The sequence below is a fragment of the Pleurodeles waltl genome, chromosome 12, assembly GCF_031143425.1.
Source record: "Pleurodeles waltl isolate 20211129_DDA chromosome 12, aPleWal1.hap1.20221129, whole genome shotgun sequence".
Classification (NCBI taxonomy): Eukaryota; Metazoa; Chordata; class Amphibia; order Caudata; family Salamandridae; genus Pleurodeles; species Pleurodeles waltl.
The window spans coordinates 92811471-92835462 of NC_090451.1; the positions used below are offsets into that span (position 1 = coordinate 92811471).

At 46.9% G+C, this 23992-nt stretch overlaps 1 pseudogene; it reads right to left on the minus strand.

The window, feature by feature from the left end:
* Positions 1–2081: 2081 nt before the first annotated feature.
* Positions 2082–22596, minus strand: LOC138267062 (zinc finger protein 568-like; annotated as a pseudogene).
* Between the last annotated feature and the right edge of the window lie 1396 nt (positions 22597–23992).

Sequence of the window (23992 nt, forward strand, 5' to 3'; positions counted from 1 at the left end):
AACTCTAACCACCTACTTCCAAAAATGCCATTGTATCAGGTTTGGCCAAATCTCTAAAAGACATGGCCGTCATTACTTTTTATGTCTTAAAAAAATTACAGAACAGTAGAATAATAAAGACTTCTTCTAAACTACAGTTTATACGGCCAATATCTACGTGAATTGGCAAATTAGAAAGTTCCCAACTGATTCTCAGAAGAGGCAGGTCACAGTGCACTGTTCTCCAGTTCCCTTCTGCAGGGGGAAGGATGCTGATCTCACTCAAAACGAAAAGGCAGCATTCACAACTCACCTCGTTAACATTAACCGGGCGGGTGCTTCAAACAGGGATGGGATGAGGTCGGCTGTCCCATTCTAGCCTCAGTGCAAGCATTCAAAATGTTAATTTTAAAGAGGTTGGAAGTGTGTGGCATTTTACAGTCACTAATGGGCTGCAAAGGCTTGGAACACACCACGCACACCAAAGGGGGGGTTTGGTTGCAGTGAAATGCAAAATGCTGGGCTGTGATAAGACTCTGTGCATGTGCAAAATAGGAAAGATCATTTATTTGTACCTAGGTTAGTCTGGTGAAATGTTTGTTAGCACTTTTGTGACCTTTGTATTCTTTTGCACATTTCAATAGTGATTTGCTTAGTGGTTTTGCAGTGGCTATGGCCTTTGTTCTTTTTGAAAAAGTAGTTGAAGTGCACACATTCCCTAGTCTGCACTGCAGATATTTTTCCAATTTTGAACTCCTTTGTACATTGTGAAATCAGACTATTCATGTGCAAATCTGTTTGTAATGATTTTGTGAATTAAAAGTCTTTTGTACATTAGGCCTATAGTGTGCTTTGCCAGCAGCAGAGGAAAGCTGTCAATTCTTGGTAATCTCACAAGATCTGCAACGACTGAAAGATGTTGGCAGCATTTTGAGTGGAGGCTTCTACACGTAAAAACACAGCGTGGTCTGTTTCACCTCAAGATGTTTCCCAAACCAGCATGATGCTCCAGAGAAGGCCTGCACCGGTTGGATTACTGCAAGTAAAGAAAGTGGTACAAACCCCAGAGAGACAACTTTGCTGGCAACTTTCCACCTGCATGCTAAAATAGAATTCAAGCACAGGCTCATAGAAGTTGCAGGGGGTTCTCTCGTACAGGCCAAGCACACTGAGGTCATTAGGCTCCCATTCCTCAGCATAGAACAGGAGACCTTTCAGGGTCCAAGTGGAACTTGTGCTCTTTGTGAAAATATGGACTAGCCATAAGCAAACAACAAGGCATGTAAACTAAAAAAACACTGACCACAGTTTTTTATGCTGATTAATACCTGGACAAAGGATCACTGAACCTGCGTCAAAGGGATGCTGGAGATGGTCATTCCACTAATACTAGTAACATATAGGCAGAAGCAATTACACTTGCAGTGTATAAAGTAGACTAGAAGACAAGATCCAGATGTCGAGCGATGGCTGGAAATGCACAGATCATGCCCCGGTCAGTCTCACTGCTTGTACAGGTGAGAGCAGGCCTACTTCCAAGCAAGAGCAGGTGAACAGCGAGGAGCATAAAACAGACACATGCCGGGGGCATACTTTAGCACCCCTTAGCTCAAAGCCAAAAAAAGCTCCAACACATGTCCTCCTAATTCCCAAACTGGGGCTATTCCCAAAGTGGCCACAACACTATTAAGCTGTAAGTGAAATGACCAAGTTCTGTACTGATTTTCCGGACTTGTCCAATTCAGGGTAGCAAGGACGAGCAAAATTCATGAAGGTAAAAGGGCTCAGAAATTAAAATAACAGTGTTACAGGTTAGATAGTACATGAACACTGGACATAGAGGTATAGCTAGTAATTTGTAAGTATTTTTTCATGCTGTTTAATTTTGCAACATTCCCTATATTAATGCCCATGGATGTCACACTTTAATACCCAACTTACATTTTGTTATATTTGCTTTTTCATTAAGTTTTTGTGCATTTTACTTTTCATGAATTGCACCTCTGGAACTTCATTAATCAGTTGATTCACAGTGTGGTGGCCGGTGTTGATTTGTCACTTGCATGTATTCTTTTTATGCCGCATTTGGTGCATGGTAGGGCTTAACACCACTGTACTCTCTGATGTGTTCCAAGATTTGAACCTTTAGTGAAACTTTTCCTGCAGACTGTGCACATGTGTGGTTTCTCTCCTGAGTGTATCTTTTAATGAGTAATAAGATTTGAGATCTGACAAAAATCTTTCCCACATTCAGTGCACGCATTCTGTATTCTTATATGAGTGGTAAGGCTTGAACCATGACAGAATGATTTCCCACATTCTGTGCATACATATGATTTCTCTCAAGTATGAATTCTTTGATGCTGGATGGAGCTTGAGTTTCAAATGAAGCATTTCCCACACTCCCTGCATGAGAATTTGTTTCTCTCCCTTGTGTATCCTCTGATAATTTTAAAGATGGAGCTCTGACTAAAGTATTTTCCACATTCAGTGCATGCATATGGTTTCTCTTGTGTATGTTGTCTCTTGTGACTGATGTAATTAGAGTTGTGACTGAAGCATTTCCCACACTCTGCACATTTGTAGGCTTTTCTTTAGTGTGGATTTTTCTATGTTGGCTAAGAGTTGAGACACTACTGAAACGTTTCCTACATTCTGTGCATGTGTATGGTTTTTCACCAGTGTGTATTCTCTTGTGTTTTGTCAGACTTGACGTCTGACTGAAAGCTTTCCTGCATTTACTGCATGTGTATGGTTTCTCACCTGTATGCGTTCTCAGATGTGAGGTGGGGCTAGACATCCGACTGAAACCTTTACCACATTTGTCACATGGATGTGACCACTCGCCTTGGTGTACTATCTGGTGACTTACAAGATTTGCTGTACTGCTGAAACACCTTCCACATTCAAGGCGTATACAGGATTTCCCTTTTTTGCGTGACCACTTTGTCTTTGCATTTTATATTAGCTGTCTAAAAGGCTCTTTAACTTCAAGACTTATGTAAGGGTTTCTTCCTTTGTGGAACATTTGATTGTTTTCTACAGGTAAAGGTTCACTTAGGTTCTTCCCAGTTGGTATTCTTTGGTTATAGGCACTAACTTAAGTGCTTAATTTGTTGATGATAATGTGTTGTTCATTGGATTTATGCAATCTCTTTTTAACAAAGTTTTTCAGTTTTTTTTTTCTGGAGTGGTTTTGTTTATTTTCGTCTTCATCACATTTCAGACAAAAAACAGCAACTTGGTTGTCACTTCTGGATGATAAGAGTAGACGTTCTTTCAGATCATCACCATTATTCATCTTAACCATCAGAGCCTCTGTTGGATTGAAACATATTGCAGGCATTGACATATAGGCCCTCATTACAACATTGGCGGTAAATCCCGCTTACCGCTGTGCAGAAGACCGCCAACACACCGCTGCAGCGACAGAATTCCGCTACAGCTATTACGACCCACAGTTCGGAATCCGCCATAATCCAGACACCTACACAAGTCTGCCACACCAAAGGTCAGTGATAAACTGGCGATAACAAAACCTCCACCGTCACGCCAATAGGAATACTCCCACACTACCACGACCCACGAATCTATGCAGCGGTCTTTCGACCGCGGTATTCCATTGGCGGTACACACCGCCGCACTCAAAATACACACACATTTACAAAACACAACCACATTGGACAATTCCAAATACACACACCTGACACACATACACACACCACTCCCACACACCCAATCCAATATAAAACACTCACCCACATCACCCACAAACCCTTACTACCAAAATTTCGAAAGAAGGCCAAAGAGAGACACCACCAGAAACAACACTAGCATCCACAGAAACACAACATCATCACTCACACAACATCCACGCACCTCAAACAACACACAACACATCCCCTCACACATCACAACACACACCACCTCACACATCACCCACACCACATCATGGCACCTCAACGACACCCCAGGTTCTCTGACGAGGAGCTCAGAGTCATGGTGGAGGAAATCGTCCAGGTAGAGCCACAGCTATTCGGATCAAAGGTGCAGCAGACGCCCATTGCTAGGAAGATGGAGCTATGGCGCAGAATCGTCAACAGGGGTCAACGCAGTGGGACAGCATCCAAGAACTAGGGATGACATTAGGAAGAGGTTGAACGACCTACGGGGGAAGGTGCGTTCCGTGGTCTCCAGACACCAGATTTCAGTGCAGAGGACTGGCGGTGGACCCCCACCTCCTCCCCCACACATGGGAGGAGCAAGTCTTGGAAATACTGCATCCTGAGGGCCTCGCAGGAGTAGCAGGAGGAATGGACTCTGGTAAGTCAACTATTAACTATTCTATCCCCCACACTACCTGCATGCCATCACATACCCCCACCCTCACCCCCATCACTCCAACACCTCACATATGTCCTACTATCACAACCCACCCATCCCAACATCAAGCCCTGCATGCAACACCAAAGCATGGACACCCATCACCAAAGCATGTCCACTACAGATACCCACACAGACCCCAAACCAAATATCACACAAGGACCTAGACAAGAATGCAAGCACTGGAGTACAGGGTCACTCACCCATTGCGCACAATGGCACACACAGATGCAATAATGATGCCTCTACACCCCTTCAGGACCCCTACCCAACGTCACCGGACAGGAGGTTCCAGACATATCCAGTCCCTCCACAGAAGAGGCCCACAGTGATGACAGCAGCTCTGCACAACTGGATCAAGATGACCAGCCCGGCCCATCTTGGACCTCAGGACAGTCGGTTCCCCTAACACTGGCACAAGCCACCACAGAGCCTCCCACCTCAGGAAACATCAGCACAGCACCCACCCAGCGGTCCCATACCTCTGTCCCCAGGACACGTCAAGCAGCAGTGTGTCCAGCACTACAGGGAACCCAGGCAAACCCACCACCCCAAGAAAATCGGGGACCTGGGGGCAGTGGCAGTGGGCATACGGTTCAGGGGACAGAGGAACAGGAAAACAGGCGAACTGGGAGGACCGCTGTGCGACAGGGGGAGGACAGGCCCAGGGAACCCACTCTCCACGAGGCCCTCTCCAACATCATGGGAGCGTACCATCATTCCCAGGAGACCATGGCAACGGTACTGGCCAACTTTCAGGAGACCCAGCTGCTGCAGGAGGAACACTATCTGGGGATCAGGGAGGAACTGAAGTCCATTGACACCACCCTGGTCACCATTGCAGGGGTGCTGCAGGACCTTGTCAAGACCAGGAGGGACACTGTGGCACAACAAGGGGCCCCTGACACTAGCCTGGATGATGAACAGCCCTCCTCCTCCGCCGGCGCTAGTGGACAGGAGGCATCGCCACAGGACCACGACACCAGGACCTCCACCGCAGATGGAGAGCCACCCCGCAAACGGTCCCTGAGATCCAGGAGCAAGACAGAGAACATTGCCAAGACCCCCGCCAGGAAATGAGACCCCCCTGAATGTCACCCTTCTGTCCCACTTTATCACCCTGTCCATCCTTCAACTGCCCTTGTTCCACTTCCTATGCCCCTTTGGACAATGCACCTGTGAAACAAATGGGCTGGACTCTGCCATGGACATCCCTCCACCATCACCCCTGCCAATTTTACAACCCCCTCCACCTATTTGCACAGAAATAAACACACATCAATCACAAAACAATCTGGAGTCAGTCTGTGCTTTCACAAATGTGTTATTTGCAATAACTATGGAATATAGCAATGTCAATTTATTTGTCCACATACCGACGTAACACAGCTGTAGGGCTGGAGGAAATATAGCAGAGGGCACAAAGTGGGACCCACATCTGTTAAATGGAAAGGCAAAGTGACAAATCAGAGTCCATACACTGAGTGAAAATGACAGACTTATGATAGCTCAAACAATAGTATGAGATGTGTGAGGCAGTGACATCTTCTTACCTGTGTCTCACTGGAAGTATTGCTGGATAACGTTGTTTCTGTTGTCAATATCCTCTTCTTCTGCCTCCTCTTCTTCACTGTCCACAGGCTCCACAGCTGCCACAAGACCTCCAGCTGGACCATCCTCCTGCAGAAAAGGCACCTATTGTCGCAAAGCCAGGCTGTGCAGCATACAGCAGGCCACGATGATCTGGCACACCTTCTTTGGTGAGTAGTAGAGAGAACCACCTGTCATATGGAGGCACCGGAACCTGGCCTTCAGGAGGCCGAAGGTCCGTTCGATCACCCTTCTAGTTCGCCCATGTGCCTCATTGTAGTGTTCCTCTGCCCTTGTCCTGGGATTTCTCACTGGGGTCAGTAGACATGACTGGTTGGGGTACCCAGAGTCACGTGCAAATTTCGAGGGACTAACCCATAGGGACAACCCCATACCCAGACAACTATTCACACTGTATAGGATCCTTGTCCTCACCTATTAGCCACACACGGTGCCTCTGGAGTTGCCCCATCACATAAGGGATGCTGCTATTCCTCAGAATGTAAGCATCATGCACTGAGCCAGGAAATTTGGCATTCACATGGGAGATGTACTGGTCGGCCAAACACACCATCTGCACATTCATCGAATGGTAGCTCTTCCGGTTTCTGTACACCTGTTCACTCCTGCGTGGGGGTACCAAGGCCACATGTGTCCCATCCATGGCACCTATGATGTTGGGGATATGTCCCAGGGCATAGAAGTCACCTTTCACTGTAGGCAAATCCTCCACCTGAGGGAAAACGATGTAGCTGCGCATGTGTTTCAGCAGGGCAGACAACACTCTGGACAGCACGTTAGAGAACATTGGCTGGGACATCCCTGATGCAATGGCCACTGTTGTTTGAAAAGACCCACTTGCCAGGAAATGGAGTACTGACAGGACCTGCACTAGAGGGGGTATCCCTGTGGGATGGCGGATAGCTGACATTAGGTCTGGCTCCAACTGGGCACACAGTTCATGGATTGTTGCATGATCAAGTCTGTAGGTGACTATTACATGTCTCTCTTCCATTGTCGACAGGTCCACCAGCGGTCTGTACACCGAAAGATGCCGCCAACTCATCACCTGCCCCAGAGGACGTGCCCTATGGAGGAGAACAGCGAGCAGAGAGTCAGCCAACACTGAGGTATCACAAAATGTCATTTGCACACATTTATTAATCCGCAATGTGCCTGTTGCTGTGTGTATGCAAGGCCTAGATAGGTGTGACGCAGGTATTATTAATTCCATGTGGCCCCCTGAAATGGCGGCTGCCTGACCTGTAAGATGGGACAAGGGGATATGAGGTAACTGCGCTGGCGTTCTACACGGTCGCGGTTGGCGGTGGAAGACCGCGGCGCAATCCTGCATTGGTTAACATTGGACCCTAAGGGTCCCAGGAGCCAATGACGATGTATGCTGGCGGTGACGGTACGCATCGCCGCGGACGTGACCGCCATTTTCTGTCTGTTCACTCACTTGATACCTGACCTTCAACAGGAGAGGACCTACACTGCAAGTGCTGCTGTGACCTCAGTCTGGAAGAGACGATGGCTCATGTGTCTGGGGAAAGGGCCCCTGCCTTCACTTCGGAGGAGTTGGCGAAACTAGTGGATGGGGTCCTCCCCCAGTACACACAACTGTACGGTACTCCAGACAAACAGGTGAGTACACTGTGAGCATGCTGCATGGACAATGCCTGCTTGGAGTGGTGTGGATGGAAGATACGGGAGGGGGGACTGAGGCCTGCATGAGCGGACGGTTAGTGTATGTGCGTCAGGGCAAGGGTGGGAACTTGAGTATGACGGTCCAGGCGGGTAAAGATTTTCCTTTTCCCCTGTACTATTCCTCTAGGTCAGCGCTCACCAGAAGAAGGATATTTGGCGTGCCATCGCCAAGGACGTACGGACCCTGGGGGTCCACCACAGACGGAGCACCCACTGCCGTAAAAGATGGGAGGACCTTCACCACTGGAGCAAGAAGATGGCGGAGGCCCAGCTGGGGATGGCCTCTCAATGTGGAAGGGGTGCCCGTCGCACCATGACCCCCCTGATGATCCAGATCCTGGCGGTGGCGTATCCGGAATTGGATGGGCGCTTGAGGGCATCAAAGCAGCCACAAGGGGGTGAGTACAGTCACATTCATCTGACTCTGCGCGCATAACGAGGTGTCTGGGTGGGGGAGGTGGGCAATGGGCTCCCCTATGCCAGGGTGAGCTTGGTAGGCAAGGTCCCTTGTGAGGCAGGTTCACTGGAACCCCAACCCCACGAGTGGTTAGTGCCATCTACACCTAGTCAGGCTCCTGTGACTTCCATGTGTGCAGCAATCGGGCTTAGGCCTTGTACCCCATGGGCATGTGAAAAATCTAGTAACTATAAGTGCATGGTGTAGTGCAGAGGGCTGCTGTGTCTGTAGTGTCCGCCAACGGTAGTGGTGTTACATGCACTGAACATGACTTTCTTCTGTCTCCCCCCCACTTTTTGTGGTCTCCCTGTTCTTGTGTGCAATAGCATCATCAGGCGGAGGAGCAGTGGCACCGGAGCAGGAGGGAGCTGCATCCCACTTGGCCCTGGAGGGCGACACAACAGAGTCTGAAGCCACCAGTGGGACGGAGGGCGAGGGGAGCTCCATGGCAGGGGCAGGAGGTGACAGCAGTGACAGCGACTCCTCCTCTGATGGGAGCTCCCTTGTGGTGGCGGGCCCCTCTGTGCCCCCTGCATCAACAGGTACAGCCACCACCACCCTACCAGCACCGCCCTCCCAGCAGCCCCTCAGCGTGTCCCGTGCCCGCTCACCCAGGCGGGTGGGCATCTCCTTCGCCCCAGGCACCTCAGGCCCTGCCCCAGTCAGCACTGCTGCCCTCAGTGAGGAGGCTATTGACCTCCTGAGATCCCTCACTGTTGGGCAGTCTACCATTGTGAATGCCATCCAAGGTGTTGAGAGGCATTTGCAACAAACAAATGCATACCTGGAGAGCATTCATTCTGGCCAGGCAGCCCAACAGAGAGCATTTCAGGCTCTGGCCTCAGCACTGATGGCAGCCATTGTCCCTGTGTCCATCCTCCCCCCACCAACTTCCTCCACCCGGACCCAATCCCCTGTACCTCAGCCTATCCCAAGCACACCATCAGACCAGCATGCACACACCTCAACACACAAAAGTGGCTCAGGCAAACGTAAGCACCATACATCCCACAGGCACTCACACAAGCCCATACAGACATACCAACATCCACTGCCTCCACTGTGTCCCCCTCCTCCACGTCTCCCTCCTCCCTCCCAGTCTCGTCTCCACTCACACCTGCATGCACTACATCTTCAGCCACTACCTCCATCACCAGCACGCCCATCACCACACACCGTTCACGTGCACTCACCACCCCCACTACCATTCACACATCCCCTGTGTCCTCTCCCAGTGTGTCAGTGAGCCCTCCTCCCAAAGTACACAAACGCAGGCACACACCCACCCAACAGCCATTCACCTCACAACAGCCTCCGGCCCATGCACCTTCACCCAAATTCAGCAGACGTACACCTCCTACAACCACTACCTCTTCCTCCACTCCCAAACCCCCTCCATCTACCCATCCCAGTGTGTCTAAAAAACTTTTCCTGGCTAATATTGACCTCTTCCCTACACCTCCCCCCGTACGTCCCCTAGGGCCAGGCTTTTCAGGTCCCAACCCAGAACCTCAGCCACCACATCCCCAGCCACAGTGGTGCCAGCAACTGCGGGCTATTGGAGTGCGCCAACCATCAGGGCTGCCAGTGTGCCACGGAGCGAGGGCAAGGACATTCCGCCACCTGTCAAGCTAAAAAAGTTGCCGACATCCCAGAGGGAGAAGCAGAAAACACCTGCCACCAAGGGGTCAGGGAAAACGAAAGGGGATAGTGGCAAGACAGCTGCGCCACCATCAAAGGTGGGGAAGGGCCAGAAACTGAAGGGCAGGTTTGGAGAGGGCATGGTGGCACCGATTGAGGGACCAGTGTCACACCTTCTTTGAAGACCGCCACCTGCACCGCCGCCAGCACCGCTGCCACAGACCCCGCCGCCAGCACCGCTGTCACAGACCCCGCCACTAGCACCGCTGTCATAGAGCCTGCCACCAGCACCGCCACCACAGACCCCGCCACCAGCACCACCGCCACAGAGCCCGCCACCAGCACCGCCGCCACAGAGCCCACCGCTGCCACAGACCCCGCCCCAGCACCGCTGCCACAGAGCCCGCTGCAAGCACCACTACCACAGAGGCCGCCGCAAGCACCGCTGCCACAGAGGCCGCCGCAAGCACTGCTGTCAAAGAGGCCACCGCGAGCACCACTGCCACAGAACCCACCGCAAGCAGCGCCGCCACAGAGCCCGCCGCAAGCACCACCGCGACTGACACCGCAGCAAGCACCGCCAGCGGTGGTGAGTTCCAGGAGCCTGGGCAGCTTCCATGAAGCATCACTTTCAGTGGAGAAAGGCATCCATTACCTCAGTCCTTGGCAGGATGAAGCACTCTGGGCATAAAGCCCCTTCCAGAACCAGTGGAGAGATACATCCACTACCTCAGCCCTTGGCAGGATGAAGCACTCTGAGCACAAAGCCCCCTCCAGAACCAGTGGAGAGATACATCCACTACCTCAGTCCTTGGCAGGATGAAGCACTCTGGGCACAAAGCCCCCTCCAGAACCTGTGGAGACTGTTATCCACTTGAGAGACTGTGGCTTTGCACTCCCCAGGATAAAGCAGTGGGCAACCCACCCACTGAAAAGACTTGAGAGACTGTGGCTTTGCACTCCCCAGGATAAAGCAGTGGGCAAACCACCCACTGAAAAGACTTGAGAGACTGTGGCTTTGCACTCCCCAGGATACATCAATGGGCATGGAGCCCCCTCGTGGAGCAGTGGCGTAGTGCGTTCATCAGGCTGAGGTGCACCCCTCCCCCTGAGGTGCCTGTATATTTTCGGTCTGATGCCCCAGCAGTGTTCTCTCCATTTCCAGTCAGGTATCTAGTGTGGGCCTCACCCATGCATTTTGGGCCCAGTGGTCCACGGACAATGATTGGTGCACTATCCGGACTTGTGTAGTTGGTGTACATAATTGTATATACTGGATTTTTATTGATTACAATTGTTCAAATCATTTCCTTTTGTCCTTGCGTTCTTCCACGGGGTGGGGGTGTACATGTCATGTTGTTGCATATGTTTGTGTGTATGGTGTTGTGGGTGGGGGTGGGAGTGTTGCATGTTGCGTGTGTGTGTCACTCTCTTTTCCTTCCCCCTCCCCTGTGTTGTAGGTGCAGTACTCACCATGGTCGTCACCGCCGCCATTGGAGCTCCTGATAGAGGAGCAGGAAGACCATCGCCGGCAGGATCTGCAGTTCTGGCTCCATGGCGTCCTGGTTCCTCGTGGGGTGTGGAGAGGTGAGTGATTTTCCCTTCTGTGTACTGTTTCCGCTGTGTTTTTATTTGCGTCGGTTCCGCCCCGGAAAAGGTGGCGGATTGCCGCGTTGTGATAGGGTGGGCGGTACATTGTCTTCCGCCTGTCTGTTGGCGGTTACCGCCGCGCTGTTTGTTTGTACCGCTGTGGCGGTCGGAGTGTTAAAGTGGCTGTCTATGTTGGTGGTTTCCGCCGTGGTCGTAATCCCATTTTTTTTTCCGCCGGCCTGTTGGCGGTATTACCGCCGCTTTAACACCGACCGCCAGGGTTGTAATGAGGGCCACAGTATGCTAAATGAGGTTGTATTTATTACTAAAATTCATCAAGAATGAAAACGCCTGAAGTTCTTTTCACATATGAACAAATAAAAACTTGTGCTTTATAACTGAGGAGTCCTGTGCAAACTATACGTCGCAAACAGTAGCAGACTAGACATAAAACTTCCAGTATGGTACCAAAACAGCTCAATTCAGTTCTACATTTATGCAGGGGATATAGCTGCCTGCTCAAGCATCATCTTCCTTCCTGAGGCTGGCAACTGTGTTATGTGCCACAGCTCACAGTGGCAAACTCAAGGAAGGTATCTGCAATCTGAAAATGGAAATAAAGGTATCAACTTTTTATATCAAATATCATTTATGGAGTTCATTTGCCCACGTGGTCAAGACATAGAGGGGCTGATTCCTAGTTTGGCGGGCGGCGGTCGCCGCCCGCCAAGCGGGAACCGCCAGAAGACCGTACCGCGGTCAAAAGACCGCGGCGGTCATTCTGGCTTTCCCGCTGGGCGGGCGTGCGACCGCCAAAAGGCCGCACGCCCGCCCAGCGGGAAAGCCACAGCAACGATGAAGCCGGCTCCGAATGGAGCCGGCGGAGTTGCTTTTGTGCGACGGGTGCAGACACTGGAAATCAATGTGGGGCCCTGTTAGGGGCCCCTGCAGTGCCCATGCCATTGGCATGGGCACTGCAGGGGCCCCCAGGGGCCCCACGACACCCGTTCCCGCCAGCCTGGTTCTGGCGGTCAAAACCGCCAGAACCAGGCTGGCGGGAAGGGGGTCAGAATCCCCATGGCGGCGCTGCCTGCAGCGCCGCCATGGAGGATTCTGCAGCCCAGGGGAAAACCGGCGGGAAACCGCCGGTTTCCCTTTTCTGAGCGCGGCTTTACCGCCGCGGTCAGAATGGGCCTGGATGCACCGCCAGCCTGTTGGCGGTACATCCGCGGTCCCCTACCCTGGCGGTCTCAGACCGCCAGGGTAGGAATGACCCCCAGAGTGTTTTTGAATTTGCCTCTATACTTTGTGATTAGTTTTCAATTTTGATCTCTCACAAGTAATAGATATTAAGAGGTTTACACATTTGCACTCCATTTGAAAACATATTAAAGCACTTTTGAATATAATTCAGGAATTTGACAAAAACAGACTTTCATTTTCAGCATCTGCTAAGTGTGTTAAAGGTAAGTCATCAACCCGCATATTTTTTAGGTCTTCTCCTGGTGATGTGAGCTGTTGTGCTATTTTATCTTTTGCAATAAATGAGGGTACATCAAAAGGTGAGTGTTAATCATCTGAATGTTGACAAAACAGAGAGGGAAAGGCCTACAACATGTCACTAAAAAATAACTTGATTCCTTCTTTGACAAATGATGTGATGTCAAAACATTAGGTTGGTCCTTTTCTAAGGGTTGCACTCGCGCTCTAGTATTGATGCACACGTTTGTGCTACGCCCAAATAAATTTTACAATGGTAAATAAAGTGATGCAATGCTCTGTGTTGTCTTGCACCACACAAGCACTTACGCATAACTTTAGTAAATAACACCCTAGGTATTTTGTAAGAAAAATATTTCTTCCTAAAGAACTCGAGAGGTTATGAATGTAGTGGAAAAGAAGGAGCAGAACTGCCAGTTTTCCACTAGCAGTAGATCTCCTTAAATGGAAACATGACAAATGCCATAAGGGTAAGACCGTAAAACAACTCAAGCAATGCTCTGACAGTGACAATAACTTTACATATAGTCTAAAGTACTGAAAAACATATCTTATAAGGATATGGCAAGTCACCAAAGCAATTCCTGACCACATGGAGGCGCAGGGCCGGAGGTAACTCAATGCTGAAGTGACTTGCATTGTCTTCTAAATGCATGGTTTTAGGTGTTTTACTCTTTCAAATATATCATTTTTGGTGAGAATTCCTGCTGTTATTGCTTGCTTCTGTGCTCACTACTTTATTTGACGTATCAAACTTCCAATCAAATGTGCAGACAGGGAGTAGTTTCACTCCTACGACCTCTTTATCCAGGGAACTTGCTGATTAGCTTTTTGTCTGGGATGTAGGGCTGAGTCTGAGAAGGTAGGGCTGTAAGACGACTGCTCGCTTTGAGAAGGTAGGCTGCTCAAAACTTCCTTCTGAATTTGTGAATGTCGATGGTGCTGAGATGCAAGAAGCTGTGTCTATGCTCTGGAACAGGCACAAGATTGATTTTCCTCCCTGATTCTGTGGCAGGGAGACCAAGTTTGAGTTTCAGCAACCTGACAGGTACCCTCTTCTTTCTCGTTATATAGGACAGAACGTGTGAGCCGCTTGAGGCATACGGCATTGCAATGTCAATGGTCACTTGTAATTAATTATTACAAGCAAGTAGCGATGTAACTGTCAAGTCAGAGCAAGCCTCTAATAAGAAAATAATATACAGGGTTATTCCTGAATAAGGTACTCCTATATCAAAATAAGGCTTCACACAAAGGGACATGAAAACAGAAAATAAATATCCAACAGAAGTGATAAAAATATATCTATTATATATATTTTGTCAAAAAGTCCTGTATAAGGAACAGCATTGTGTTGAAAGAGAACAGGCAAAACCTGAAGGACATTTAATGATACCTTTTTTTTGAAAATGCATGTGCACAGAAAGTTGGAAGTCATTCATTGTAAGGACCAAAAAAAAAAAAAAAATAGTGAGCCTATATTCATTCTGAAATGAATAGAAAATTGGTGAGGATTTAATCATTTTTTTAAACCCAGCAGTTGTCATTTTGTGCAGGGGTGCTCCACTTACCCGGGAGCTTTGCCACACCTCCATGGCTGCTGATCCCGCCCTACTTACTGTTGCTTCCTCCCAAAACTGCTTCATTCTTCGTGTTCCAAACAATATGTTTTTAAAGACCCAGCGGTCGCAATTTTCTGCCAGGCTCCAAGGAACTGTAAAAAGCATTGTTGCGCAAATAAAATAAATTACATTTTCATAAAATGTACAGATCTAAATGGAGTACAGTATCAGCAAACAAGAAAAGAAGGCTCCCAATCGCTATTTCTTCATCGAATTGCCTAAGCGTGAAAGGATAAAGGCTGTGGAGGCCAGGCAGGCGTACTAAGAGCAGATGTATTACTTTTTTGTGAAATGCACTGCCGCTGCACTCTTCAAAGGCACTTTAGAACCAGATTTATGAAAACTGACCCAATACCTGTGCGCTGGCCTTGTGCGCCCCACACAACCTTTGCAACTGGGGCCTGCCTAGCACAGGATTTGTATTGGAAGCATACTCTTCCATACAAAATCATATGCCCAGACATGTCTAAAACCTTCTACACACTGTATGTGTGCTGTACAGTGTGGCACACATGCAGGATGTGGAAGAATTAGAGACATTACAATATTTCTTTATGTTAGCACCTTCTTCAAGGAGGCATTATTTTTTAAAGCAAAGCCCAATCTGGCTATTTTAGTAGACTTGCCTTTGCATTGAAAACTAGGGGTGCTTGCCGTAATCTGCCCAAGGTACACCCAATTAATATCCACTTGATGTAAAGTAGTACACAGATGAACAAAGTGCCATTTGTGCTGAGAAAAAGTACCTCTTCATCGTAAACTACTTTTTGCGCTGGAAAGTCAATATCGTGGCAAGAGTTTGCCCTCTTTGTGGCACTTTGTGTGACTTTGCCCTGGAACAAAACTTAAGTAAGTGTTAGCCTCAGAACCATAAAAAGCCCTGTAAATATACTGAAATCAGTCCTCACTAAAATGTTCAACCCAGCCCCCATCCCACTCTTTCTCTTTTATTGCTGTCTTTCTTTCCAATCTCTGTCTTTGTGTTTCACTCTCTTGTTTTTTGCCTAGGGAGCTGGAGACCAAGGCAGCGACGTTCAAAGTAAAATTTTAAACATTTTACACAGAAAGTGAAATGAATGTATATAACAACTGCCCAATGGAATAGTAGGAATCTAAATAGTAAATCCGTTCCAAAAATCCTGGGATGGACATAGGGGGTCATTATGACTTCGGCAGACGGTTTTCTCCATCTGCTGAATTCCCGCAGTCAGGTTGCCGCCAGTGCGCCTGCCTTCCCGCAGGCCCCATTAAGAGTTCCCCACTGGGTAAGTGGGCGGAAACGGTGTTTCCGCCTGCTGGCCCAGCAGGGAATGGGCCTACAACATTGACGCTGGCTCATAATAGAACAGGCAGCAATGCTGAAGTGCGCAGGGTGCACCAGCACCCGTAGCAATGTTCACCCCATCTCTGCCAGCTACCGCCATGTAAAAGCTAGCGGAGAGGGGGGGGTTGTAATCCCCACGCCGGCGCTGCTTGTAGCGCTGCTCTGGAGGATTAGGAACATCAGTCACTCCTGTGGAAGAGAACTGGCGGTGCTGGTGTTCCCACCGGGGCATGACCGCTACAGTCATCATGTGGTGGTCAGACCGCTGCCAAAGCGGTGGGACCACCCCTTTAGCACCGGTCAGACCACCACTGTGATCCTGGAGGTTAGAAGAGCGACAGGGTTGTAATGACCCCCATACTGTGGCATTTTCCCGAAATTCAGGAGCAAGTCACACCTAACTCAAAAATGAGATTTACCTACTCACAGAAAAATTGCTTAGAGGGTCCATAGTTTTACTAGGTGTGAACTGGCATCTGCCCAAAGACAGCTCGGCAAGACTAGGCTGTACATCCCCAGCTATTATGCAAGCTAAATGCCAGTCAAGCAGAAGTTTAACCCCTTCGGTGCTCATGACGGAACGCTTCCGTCATGAGCACCGGTGTTCATGTGCTGAGGACGTAACCATTATGATCTCTGCACTTGACCATCAAATCCCTCTGCTGTTTACAGTAGAGGGATTTGATTTTTCTGAAAACAGCCTCTGGAGCTGGGAAAGAGCTTTCCCAGCTCCTGAGGCTATTTTTAGTTTTGATTGAAATGAGCAGGGCTCACAGTGCGCTGACGTCATTTCAGTGAAAACAGAAATAAATGAGCTGATCGTCTCATTTCACTTTCTCTGCCTCAGTGCTCAGGGGGCTATCTCAGGCCCCGAGCACCAAGGCAGATGGGAGAGATATCATTGGAAAAGGGGAGAATCTCACCTTTCCAGTGGTACCCTTCCCTAGTGGATCTCTGCTTGGGAGCGCTGCAGGAAGGTGACCCCAAGCATGGATCCACCCACTAGGCACCAGGCAGGGAGGAGCGGCCCCTTGAGCAAGGGCTTTTGCTCCCCCTCAACATTTTTAGGTCAAATCAGTCATTCTGCCCCCCATGGGGGCAAATCGGGGGCTATTGCCCCCATCTGCAGAAAGCCCACTAGGCCCCAGGGAGACTATATTTTAGCCAGAGTATGGGTGGGGGCTGCCGGGAATGGGCTTGTCAATGCCCCCATCCCTCCCAAAAACGAGCACAGTCTTTCTGCCCCCCCGGGGTCAAATGGGGCAATAGCCCAAGATCTGCCTCCCAGGGGAAGCAGAAAGCACACTAGGCACCATGGAGTATTTTCTTTTAGCCAGAGTAGGGGTGGGGGCTGGCCGGAATGGGTATGCTAATGCCCCGTACGCCCCCCCCCCCAAAAAAAAATGGGAAACAGCCCCTGATCTAGCACCAGGGAATATTTTCTTCTTTGTGTAGGGGCTGCCCAGAATGGGCATGTCGATGCCCCCACCACCCCCCAAAAAATTGGCACAGTTTTTCTGCCCCCCAGTTTTCCTGCCCCTATCTAAAGCCCACTAGGCACCAGGAATATGTTTATGGGCATGTAAGGAAGCGACCCCATTGGCAAGGGTTGCACTCTTTTTTTTGGGCACACATTTTGGCCTTTTCTGCCCCCAGTGGGGCCTGATCAGCAATAGATATCAGGGAAAGTTTCTGTGTGTGTGTGAACTGGAGTTCAGCTAATGGTCTGCATGTACTGGTGTTTGCCTGGCTGTATGTGTACTGGCATTTTGCAGGTGGTGTGCGTGGACTGGCGCTTGGTGGCAGTGTGGCTTGCATGGATCTCCCAGTGTTTTCTTACCCAGAATCCCCTGCAAACCTCAAATTTAGCTAAAAACTTACATTTTCCTCACATTTCTGTGTGGGAAAGTTGTAAGATAACCCCACTTGCACAAATTTCCTACCACTCAGTGTTCCAAGACCCACCCACACAAGTGAGTTATCGTTTTCATTGGGAGACCAATGGGAATGCTGGGTGGTAGATAATTTGTGCTGGCACTGTGATCCACCACTTTTCAGCACGGAAATGTGAGGAAAGTGTGACTTTCTAGCTAAATTTTAGGTCTGCAGGGGATGTCGGGTAAGAAAACGTTGGGGAATCAAAGTAATCTACATCTCCCTGGACTCTCCCAGGTGTCTAGTTTTCAGAAATGTCTGTGTTCGGTAGGTTTCTCTAGATGGCTGCCAAGCCCAGAACCAAACACGCAGGTGGCTCCCTATCACAAAATGACCTGTTTTTGCAAGGGTAGTACCTCCTTTTTTGGTCCCGGGCTCGGATAGATAAAGCAAGTTATCTTGCTGGTTTAAAAGGACTTGCTCACCTGCTGATGGAGATTTAATATCAGTCTTCTTTTTGAAGCACTGTTTATCACCGTCAGATGGCTTGTCCACCTTTTCAAGCTGCTTATTCTCCTCCCCAGGTGGAAAATCCCATGGAGAAGGCTCTTCCCAGTCCACAATGACTTCTACAATCACTGGTTTCAAAATCATAATCAATTCTTTAGAGATTTCAACATATCCATTCTCCCTCGATTCCAGACTACCAAATGCTGAGGGACAGGATAAACATTTGAAAAAATCCTGTTACAATATCCATCATGCACATTCACCAAGCATAGGTGAATCAATTACACAAAGTGGCAGGTGCAACAATGGCTGAGGGCATTCTGCATGGCTATTTACTCTGGTGTGCCACCAAGAAGTAGTGATGGGTTTCACCTACTGCTACACCTACTCTGACGATTGAAATTCCTTTGATTTAAGTAATCTCCCTATTTACTCTAAAAGGCAAAAACACCATTACCTTTTGCATATTTATTTTGGTTGGGGAATATATTTGCATCAATTTCATTGGCTGATGAGTAAAATGCCAGAGACTTAATAAAAATTGATAAGGAATAGGTACATTGGTTCATCATTAAGGTGAATTATCTTGCTATCTTAGTGCCAGCTGTGTCATAAGTCGTCATAGGGCAAATGATGTCACTTATGCTCCCACTATGATTTGGGTGCAAGACCACGACCCGCTCACCCATCATCTAGGAGTTAAAGAGAAATTGGTTGTGGACCAAAGATTCATGATTTAGCTCTGCTCTGTCTTTGAGTATGTACTTCACAGTAAAACAGTGACATTCATTGCCTACTAAAAGACTATATATCCCTAATAGATATTTCTATTTCCCTCCCGATGAGACCAAGGGTGAATCATTTTGAGACCTTCCAAAAATCTGGTTAGCACTTCAATAGGCAAACCACATGTTACAGCACACCAGATATCAGGCACACATACCTTTACGAGTAGATAAGACAAACCAACTACCATTGCCCTGAAATAAGACTGAAACTCAATCCATCTTCAAAACAGTCCGAAGTCAATGCTAGAGGTCACAACCCAGAGCACCAAGCAATGAAAGAAGTCAACCCCAATGCACTGAGTTCTCTAGTAAAAGAGTTCACTATTTTAGATGGGAGTCATGAGTGCAGAAAGACAACTACAGCTAGAAGTCCTAAGTCTGTAAAAAGAAACAAGCCGTGTCTTCCTTTTTCAGTGCTTGTGGCCAGAAAAAGTGAAACACTCTTTCTCCAAAATGAAACTTAATCGCTAATCTTCTCCAGGGAAAGAACAGAAACATACATTTTCAGAAACTATCTTGGTAAAGAAAAATATGAAAGAGCATAAAAATCCAGAGTATGCATGAACAAGACATAGCCAAGGGCTTATGCAAAAGCACGATCTTCATCACAGTTCACAGGTATAGGAGGTATTTATGCTTCTTTCTTCAAATGGGCACTTGTATACTGTATATTTGCTCTACTGTGGTCTCCTTTGTTTAGGTATTAATGTTCTCGATGATAATTAATAATTAAATGAATGGACGAGTGATTTCTTCATTACAACAATCTGTTTAAAAAAATACTTTTTCTATGGCATATATTTACCATGAACTAAGGTGCAGTTAATTTCTATTTCCCTTCTGCTAAATTAACAGTATTTGAGAATTGTTTTCACTTAGTTTTAATTTAGTGTCGTTTAGGTGTTTTTTTTTTTCAAGTGCTGAGTTCACCTAAAGGGGTACCACTACTGGTCTAGTGGATATTCTTTCTTCAGGACATTATAAATAATGGAGCACTAGGACCTAAAGCGTGATACCAAAACTCAAGTAGAAAACAGTAGAGATATTCTAAAAAGACTTGAAGAGTTATCTGGCACATGGCCACTAAAGTCACAGTCAGTCAAAAGGAGACTTGATTGCTGTGGGGGGGGGTCATCTTTAGGTATTTGTCAATTTCATCAGATCTTATCTTAGAAAAAATAACTTGGCCACAATAAATTGGTGGGCAACCAAATGGATGCCGTATTCAACCACAAATCGTATGAGAAATGTTAAGGAATCTAAACATGATCATGCTGAAGAAAAAGAAATGACTGTGTGGTGCAAAGAAACATTAATATTCCAAAATGATAAGGTAATTCAAAGAAACAGGCATTTTATGGCAGAAGAAAACTCCTTTGACTATTGGGTACTATTGGGTGTATGTTTGTACAGTGCAAATAGAGCCAAAGGCAGTAGAACACTGCACAATACTACATTTTGAAAACAAGCACTGTAATGCCTCTCTAAAAAGTGTTGGACATCAAAGTATAAATATATTTAAAAGTAGCTCAAATGTAATAACAAAGCTAAATACACACTACTTGCTAGGAAGACTACATTGCTCTTGGAGATCTCATCTGCCACCATATTGTATGTTTCTTTAAGGGTTATGTATGTAGCAAATCTATTGTATGAAGACTACAGGGAGTGCAGAATTATTAGGCAAATGAGTATTTTGACCACATCATCCTCTTTATGCATGTTGTCTTACTCCAAGCTGTATAGGCTCGAAAGCCTACTACCAATTAAGCATATTAGGTGATGTGCATCTCTGTAATGAGAAGGGGTGTGGTCTAATGACATCAACACCCTATATCAGGTGTGCATAATTATTGGGCAACTTCCTTTCCTTTGGCAAAATGGGTCAAAAGAAGGACTTGACAGGCTCAGAAAAGTCAAAAATAGTGAGATATCTTGCAGAGGGATGCAGCACTCTTTAAATTGCAAAGCTTCTGAAGCGTGATCATCGAACAATCATGCGTTTCATTCAAAATAGTCAACAGGGTCGCAAGAAGCGTGTGGAAAAACCAAGGCGCAAAATAACTGCCCATGAACTGAGAAAAGTCAAGCGTGCAGCTGCCACGATGCCACTTGCCACCAGTTTGGCCATATTTCAGAGCTGCAACATCACTGGAGTGCCCAAAAGCACACGGTGTGCAATACTCAGAGAAATGGCCAAGGTAAGAAAGGCTGAAAGACGACCACCACTGAACAAGACACACAAGCTGAAACGTCAAGACTGGGCCAAGAAATATCTCAAGACTGATTTTTCTAAGGTTTTATGGACTGATGAAATGAGAGTGAGTCTTGATGGGCCAGATGGATGGGCCCGTGGCTGGATTGGTAAAGGGCAGAGAGCTCCAGTCCGACTCAGACGCCAGCAAGGTGGAGGTGGAGTACTGGTTTGGGCTGGTATCATCAAAGATGAGCTTGTGGGGCCTTTTCGGGTTGAGGATGGAGTCAAGCTCAACTCCCAGTCCTACTGCCAGTTCCTGGAAGACACCTTCTTCAAGCAGTGGTACAGGAAGAAGTCTGCATCCTTCAAGAAAAACATGATTTTCATGCAGGACAATGCTCCATCACACGCGTCCAAGTACTCCACAGCGTGGCTGGCAAGAAAGGGTATAAAAGAAGGAAATCTAATGACATGGCCTCCTTGTTCACCTGATCTGAACCCCATTGAGAACCTGTGGTCCATCATCAAATGTGAGATTTACAAGGAGGGAAAACAGTACACCTCTCTGAACAGTGTCTGGGAGGCTGTGGTTGCTGCTGCACGCAATGTTGATGGTGAACAGATCAAAACACTGACAGAATCCATGGATGGCAGGCTTTTGAGTGTCCTTGCAAAGAAAGGTGGCTATATTGGTCACTGATTTGTTTTTGTTTTGTTTTTGAATGTCAGAAATGTATATTTGTGAATGTTGAGATGTTATATTGGTTTCACTGGTAATGATAAATAATTGAAATGGGTATATATTTTTTTTTGTTAAGTTGCCTAATAATTATGCACAGTGATAGTCACCTGCACACACAGATATCCCCCTAACATAGCTAAAACTAAAAACAAACTAAAAACTGCTTCCAAAAATATTCAGTTTTGATATTAATGAGTTTTTTGGGTTCATTGAGAACATGGTTGTTGTTCAATAATAAAATTAATCCTCAAAAATACAACTTGCCTAATAATTCTGCACTCCCTGTATTGTGCATGCCCACAATTTAAATCCACATAATATGTATTGATGTTGAGTGCCATCTCTTATGAGCGTTCATGAACATCTTAGGTTTTTATTGGTAAAGAAAACTGCAATCACGGAGAACAAACTAAAATAAATGCTGATATGTTAATACCCAGAACCTGGTTGTAGCTCATTAGCAAGCATGTACAAAATGCCCTTTGAGGCCTGCGTCCTAATGAGTGAAAAAGCTTTGCTCACCAGTGGATGATGAGGATTTATTCTCTTTCTTAAAACACTTCAATTCCCCATCAGATGATCTCTCCACTTTTTCAAGACTTTCACTCCCCTCATCGTCTAATAAACTCCTACAGTCTTCAAACACTTTTATGCTCTCTGGTTTAACGTCCATAAGTTCACCATCCATGTTTGAAGTTTCCTCACTCCTCACAGGTTCATGATGAGCCCAATTTCCAATCTGTGGAGGTTCAGTTCCTAGACAGGAAAAATGTTTAGCCTTTCATATATATCAACATTCATTGAGAGAATTCCTCAATTACAGCCATTGGTTTCAGGAAAGAACAAAGATTGCCTCTGCTTTTACTATTTAATAAACAGCAACCTATTTTAAAGAACAGAACTACATGTCCCAAGATCCCTGGAAAAGAAAACCCACCAAATATAACATGGTTTATCAATCAAATCATTAATCAACTTTCTTGTTGTTTTAATATGTGTTGCCCCAACCGCTCTCTTCTTAATCTACATTCACAATTGATTGAAATGCAACTATTGTTGGTAAACCTTGAGGGGTCTTAATTAATGAGGGGGTTTTCCTTTCTGCACATTCTTATTTGGGTGCTTTCTTGATCTGCTGAGTCTCCAAGATGAACTGCGAGTGCACAAGCAGCACGTTACAGTTTTTTGTCCATAGCATTTCACTACCTGCTTTCTATCACTGTGTTCTGACTCAGCAAGCGATGAAGGGTTTATGCAAAGCAGGGGCACATGGACATGGAATTTGGCTCAAAACTGCTAGCATAGTTTGACAACAATTTCAAGGTTGTTCCCTTGTGCTCTAGAGGTCTAATTTAGTTCTTTCAAGCAAAATGTGAACTCCACCTTCGTGAAAGTCATAGTCAAGCCATAGGTGAGGAGGAGGATGAAGAAGAATTATTTCTAACCCACGTGCAGAACTTTATTCACACATCTGTTGCTTTATGGTTGAAGTATGAGGACAACGTGCCCTGAACTTGGTCCCTTGAAAATGGTGCACTCTAGGATGATAAATGGGTGATGTCTGCACAATGGACTTATGGAAAGGTGAGTAAATCAGCAGTATGGAGGGATCATATATAATCAGGGTCATTAGAATTTTGCAACTAGAGAGGATCTAATTATGTTCTAGAGTTGACTAATATCTGGCCAGAGACAAAAATATGCAGCATAATGTGGCACATTTTGTGACTGTATTACTTCATTCTTTTGCCACTTTTACCCAGGTTAACATTTCTTAGCAAAATTTAACCTAATTAGTACCACTTTTAAACTTGAATACAGCAAGAAATAACTGAAAGGTGAACAATGAACCTTCATGAGGGGGCTTCCACTTCACAGCAAAGAATGTTTCTGCATTGTTTCTAACTGTTGAACCATTTGAGCAAGAAACATTTCTATAAAATTAAAAAAGTGCTCGATATGTAGCAGATTATGGATAGTGGGAAGAGCACCAAATACATAACTATCCGAAAACTACCACTGATGCAGGATCGCATAATTTCACTGTCCCTGCATGCAATAGATTGTGAGTGCAGTGTTGTAAA